Source organism: Sminthopsis crassicaudata, chromosome 1, assembly GCF_048593235.1.
Source record: "Sminthopsis crassicaudata isolate SCR6 chromosome 1, ASM4859323v1, whole genome shotgun sequence".
NCBI classification, from domain to species: domain Eukaryota; kingdom Metazoa; phylum Chordata; class Mammalia; order Dasyuromorphia; family Dasyuridae; genus Sminthopsis; species Sminthopsis crassicaudata.
Window position 1 is genome coordinate 169,814,702 of NC_133617.1, and position 6,164 is coordinate 169,820,865.

The following is a 6,164-nucleotide window of genomic DNA, read 5'->3' on the forward strand; positions in this document are numbered from 1 at the left end:
GAATTTTCTATAAGAGAATGATTATAGAAAGGCCTGAAGATACTAAGTTAAATGAGCAGAACCTGGAGATCATTCTATGTGGCAATATCAATATTATACAACAATCAATTTTGATGAATGTGAGTCTTTCCAATAATAAAATAATTAAGGACAGTTTCAATGATCTTGTGATGCAGAGAGCCATCTATACCCAGAGAAAGGACTGTAGGAATTGAATGTGGATCACAATATAACATTCTCACTCTTTTTGTTGTTCACTTGCATTTTGTTTTCTTCCTCATTTACTTTGTTTGATCTGATTTATTTTTGCAGCAAGAGAATTGTATAAATATGTTTATACATATTAGATTTAACATATATTTTAACATGTTTAACATATATTTGATTGTTTGCCATCTAGGGGAGGGAGTGGGGGGAAAGATGAGGAAATCTGAAACAGAAGGCTATGCAAGAGTCAATGTTGTCGAATTGCCTATGCATATGTTTTGAAAATAAAAAGTATAAAATAATTAAATATATATGTATGTATATATATATATCTGTGTGTGTGTGTGTGTGTGTGTGTGTGTGTGTGTATAAAGTTTAACAAATGGGGCAGCTAGGTGGTGCAGTGGATAGAGCACCAGCCCTGAAGTTAGAAGGACCTGAGTTCAAATTTGTCCTCAGCCACTCCCTAGCTGTGTGACTCTGGGAAAGTCACTTAACTCCAATTGCCTCAGAAAAAAAAAAAAAAAAGAAAAGAAAAAAAAAAGAAAGAAAGAAAATGAAAAATAATTCAACAAATTTAAATGACATTCAAAAAAATATCACTAAGTTTAATGTTGTGGTAGGCTATAGTGATATTTCAGCTTTTACTTACTAGTCTTTCAATATGTTATTATATTTATCCTACTCCAAATACTATTGCAATTATTTTTCATAATATGAAAATAATTCTCCCCTTCTCTGGTAGCTTACATAATACCCAAAAAATGATTCAAAATATAGTTTTAGGTATTATTTTCTGAGGATAAGTCTAGATAAATATAAAAGTTTCCATTAGGTTCATCACTGATTAGCCAACTAAGGGAATGGAGAAATTTAGAATGCTTCATGAATTTGCATGTCATCCTTCCAGAGGACTCATGCTAATCTTCTCTGTATCATTCCAATTTTTAACATATGTGCTGTTGAAGCAAACATGGGCATGGATAGATTTAAATTAAGTGGTCTTAAATACACACACACACACACACACACACACACATATATATATATATATATATATATATATATATAATAGTCAGCAAGAATCCCTTTAGAAAAAAAAAACAGAATAATCATTATCATCAACAAAAGGATAAGAAAACTTATACTGAGTTATACTCTAAAAAGGTTAGAATTCTATCTTTTCAAATACATGGTCAATTGTTTATCATTATAGTAATACAAGTCTATGCTCCAGTCACTGATGCTGAAGAATTTAAAGTTGATTGGTTCTATGAAGACCTACAACATCTTCCAGAGATAACACCAAAAAGGATGTCACTTTCATTATAGAAGATGGGAATGCTAAAGTAGAAAATCAAAAGAAAATTGATATAACAGCAAAGTTTGGCCTTGTAGTAAAAAAGAAAAATGAAGCAGCACAAAGACTAATAGAGTTTTGTTAACATAATTCTCTGTTATGGCTTTGACTGCAAAGCTTATATTCAATCTGATTTTTATATTGACTATCTAGTGATGTCTATGTGTAGAGTGGCCTTTAGGGTTGTAGAAAAAAAGATTGTTAAAATGGTATATTCAGTACTCCAGTAAATTTGAAAAACTCAACAGGTTCCACTAGATTGAAAAAGATCAGCTCACTCCTAGTCCTAAAAAGGGACACTGAACAATTATTCTCATTTCACATGCTAGCAAATTGAGCGATTCTGCAAGCTAGGCTTATAATATGTATACTCATATAAATTCAAAATTGCCAAAAATATAGGTTGGTTCCTGAAGAAAAAGAGGAATTAAAGATCAAATTACTCATTTTGCTGGATTGTGGAGAAAGCAAGGAAATGCCAGAAGGAAAAAAATATATATATATTCTTGCTTTATTGATTACGCTAAACCTTTTGTGTGGATCACAAAAAAAATGTACCAAATCCTCAAAGACATGGGAATAGCAAATCATTTTATCATTTGATGAACCTTTATGCTGATCAAAAAGTAACAGAATGGAATAATAAATAACTTTTTGGTTTAAGATTAGAAAAAGAGTATGACAAAATTATGACAATTACTAATTTATCAAGTTTATATACAGAATACATCATGTGAAATTTGATGATGGGTGAGCCAAAAGGTGGAATTAAATTTTCCAGAAGAGTGGGGCAAAGCCTGATGACAGAGTAAAGGCAGGGATTTGGCCAATCTCTCCCCCAAACTGCTCCAAATTCATTTAAATAATTGATGTGGTTTGAATTTCCTCAATTCCCGGTTGTGATGAGATTAGTGGCAATAAGAATTGTTAAAATCCCCTTTAATTGGCCTCAGGTTTTAAAGTGAAAGAATTCACTTTTTTCAGAATTATTATTGGAGAGAAATCAGTTTGCTAAGCGACTGACTTCTATAGTGGCAGAGTGCTATTTAGGAATGGAATTTTGGCCCTGAGAGAATGCTCAGCAGGCAGGGTCCTAGCAAATTGCTTGAGCCATCTTCAAGGAGTTGAGTTTTAGGAAACCTATTATATATGGGTGTCTTGGTGGGGGCTGGGACAGCCTGAAGTAATCACACCAGAATTTCTCAATTGAATAAGAATTTAGAATGTCTATGTGAGTTGATTTGCCCCAGAACAGTGTTACTTATCTCATCCTGAGAGGATGGGTCCTGTCTCTAAACTCCTAGGAGTCTGGGAGTTCCTAATCTCTGAGATCAGAAAAGGGGACACAATCTCAGAGTGATAATCTTAAAAGGAACACAGCTTCAATAAAGGGAACACTTTCCTCCCTGTAATAATATAATATTAATAATAATGTAATGTCAGAGTAACTGAGCAAGATAGAGATTAGAGTATTCAATACATAATTTATTAAATGGAGAGATTTACTGGGACCAAATGGATCTATGGTTTGTCCCAGCGACTATCACAAGACTATCATCTCAAAGAATCCTGCCCTAAATGTCCGATAATAAGATTCTTTTATAGGGTAACAAGAACAGTGACATAATGGGCCAGGTACCTAGATGGGGATGACCTAACAGTAAAAGGAACCTAGGATGAGGATGACATAATGGAGGCAGGCATAATGGAGGGAGGTATTGGAGAGGCTCCTGATATACTAATGATGTCTAAAATGGATGAAGACCTTTATCCTATCAGACATTAAGAGGAAATGGATATAACCTGAGGCAGAGTAACTAAATAGGGCAATTAGGGAAACTGTGTCAAGACATTAAAAGAAAACTATGGGACAATAATAATAACTCTAAACAAATTTTAGAGCATCAAAACAACCCAAAATATAGAGTAGAAAATTCTCCAGCCAAAGGCAACTTAGAAGCTCAGCAGAAAAAGTCTGGGACTCAAGGGGGAAATCCAAGGGGAAGACAAACTAGTGTAATCCAATCCAACCCCACCTGGTATCAGCCTGGCTTGCCCTTTCTCTCAGTCCAGAAACACCAAAGAAGAGCTGGAAGGTCAGCAGAAAAAATCTGTGGGAAAAGAGTGAGATCCCAGCTGTGACCCCAGTGTGCAATCCCAGCCCAGGTTGGCCCCAGTTCTGATTGGGATCCCAGCAGCAGTGAGGCAAGACCTCTGGATGAGCAGCAGTACTGGGGGCTTTGGGACTTCTCAGTCTAAGGACATCAGGAAGGATTAGGGGTATCAGTAGAAAGGGTCTGTGGCAACTTGATAGGAGTCTTCTGTGCAATCCCAATGCAGCCCCCAGGGTAGCAGAACCTCAGCAGCTGAAAAACACACCAAATCTTATACTTATAATGGGGTGGGGACACACCTAACAGCTTCAGGGCAGAAAAAAGGGCTTATGGTCAGATTCCAAGAAGGATTTCTGAAAACAGCTGTCCCAAAATCCTGAAGCTTGGGACAATTGTGCCTTCCACCCTGAAAACAGAGCCCTACTTTAACAAATATTTAAACACTAAGTAATAGGCAAGGAAAATGAGCAGAAAACAACAAAAAAGTTTCTGGCCATTGAAAATTATTAAGGCGACAAAAAGGATTAAAATACATACTCAGAAAAAAAGCTTCTACATGCAAAGCCTCCAAGAAAAAATGAAAGAGCTCAAAAAAGACTTTAAAAACCATGTAAGAGAGTTAGAGGAAAAATTATGGAAAGGATTGAGAGAGGTACAGAAGGAAATAGAAAAAAAAAAAGTAATGAGGGAGAAGAAGAATGCTTTTAAAAGCAAAATTGTACATTTTGGCAAGGAGGTACAAGTTTTCCAAGGAAAATAATTCCTTAAAAAATAGATTGATCAAATGGAAGCTAATGACTTTATGAGAAATCAAGATACAAAAAAGCAAAACTAAAAAAAAAAAAAAAAAAAAAAAAAAAATGAAATTGATGAAGTTTAGATTTAGGGAACCAAAATGAAATTAGGGAGTTAAATGATAAGGTCTAGTGGCAGGTTCGGAGTTTGGGGAACCAAAAATAGAAGTTTGGCTCCCCTGCAATCCCTTAAGATTCAGCTCAAGGGTAGAGAGTTCTGGGAACTCCCTTCTGGCAACACAGAGGCTCTCTGTAGAAGAATTTACAGACCTGAAAATCTAGATTGATAAAATGGTTTATTATGGGGATTGAAAGTAAGGTTAGAAATCCTGACAGAGAGGCATAAAGTCTAGTTATGGAAATAGGTGAGGGTAAAGAGAAGATGACACTGGAAAGAGTATTCTAGTGGACAGAGGCCCTTAGCATGCTGAGCATAAGGCTGGCATGTTTGGAACCTCTTCAAAGAGAGGATTTTAGTTTGGCTCTTTTTATAATGAGAGATTTAGCTGAAGGGGGCCTGTGGATGGAATTCCAGGTTGGCTCCTAGATGGGTTTCAGCTTAAGCTAGAATTTGAATTGAATTGAATGAGTTTCAGGACTGAGCTGATACCACCCAGATAACAAAGACTAAACTTTTTGTCCCTTAGGGCAGAGTTCCTCACTGAGGCAGAGTTGAAGGAAATTTTCTCTTTCAAGGATTTTTAGAGTTTTGGGGTCCCCTCTTCAAAATAACTCATGGTAAAACAATTGATCTTAAAAATAGATCAAAGAGGGCTAATTTAAAAATTATTGCTCTACCTGAAAGTCATGATCAAAAAAGAACTTGAATATCATCTTTCAAGAAATTATTAAGGATAAAGTCCTCATTTTAAAAATATATATGGAATTGATTCAAATTTATAAGAATTCAAGCCATTTCTCCAAATGATAAAATCAATGAAGAAATTAAAAGCATCTCTAGTCATATAAAAAGATGCTCTAAATCACTATTGATCAGAGAAATGCAAATTAAGACAACTCTGAGATACCACTACACACCTGTCAGATTGGTTAAGATGACAGAAAAAGATAATGACAAATGTTGGAGGGAATGTGGGAAAATTGGGACACTAACACATTATTGGTGTAATTGTGAACTGATCCAACCATTCTGGAGAGCAATTTGGAATTATGCTCAAAGGGCTATACGCTATATAGTTATACAGTTTTGTTATATGGCAAAATGGAGTATAATCCTTCAGAGAAAAAGGTAATCATTCAATGAAACACAGGATTTCCAAGCATTGAAGATGAAAAATCCAGAGCTGAATAAAAAATTTGATTTTCAAATATAGGACTCTGGAAAAGCATAAGGAGGTAATCAGAAAAATGGTATCATAAGAGACTTAATGAAGTTTATTTTTTACTTTCCTACATGGGATGATAATACTTGCAACTCATTATAATGTTCTCATTACTATGGCAGTTAGAAGGAGTATAGACAGAGGACTTAGATATTAGGTGAATATGAGGGGATAATATCTTATTTTTAAAATATTGAAATTAAAGGGTAAGAGAGGAATGTACAGGGAGAAAAGGAAAGAGGGAAATGAAATGGTGCAAATTATCTGCCATAAAAAGAGGCAAGAAAAAGCTTTTGCAAAGGAGGGGAAGAGAGGGAGGAGAGAATGAATGAGTGAACCTTACTTT

At 35.1% G+C, this 6,164-nt stretch overlaps 1 non-coding gene across 1 annotated transcript; it reads right to left on the bottom strand.

Annotated features, from left to right (window-relative positions):
- Positions 1-1,074: 1,074 nt before the first annotated feature.
- LOC141552294 (U6 spliceosomal RNA) lies at positions 1,075-1,180 on the bottom strand. The gene has a single exon (XR_012485100.1). It is a non-coding gene; the product is annotated as a U6 spliceosomal RNA (small nuclear RNA).
- Between the last annotated feature and the right edge of the window lie 4,984 nt (positions 1,181-6,164).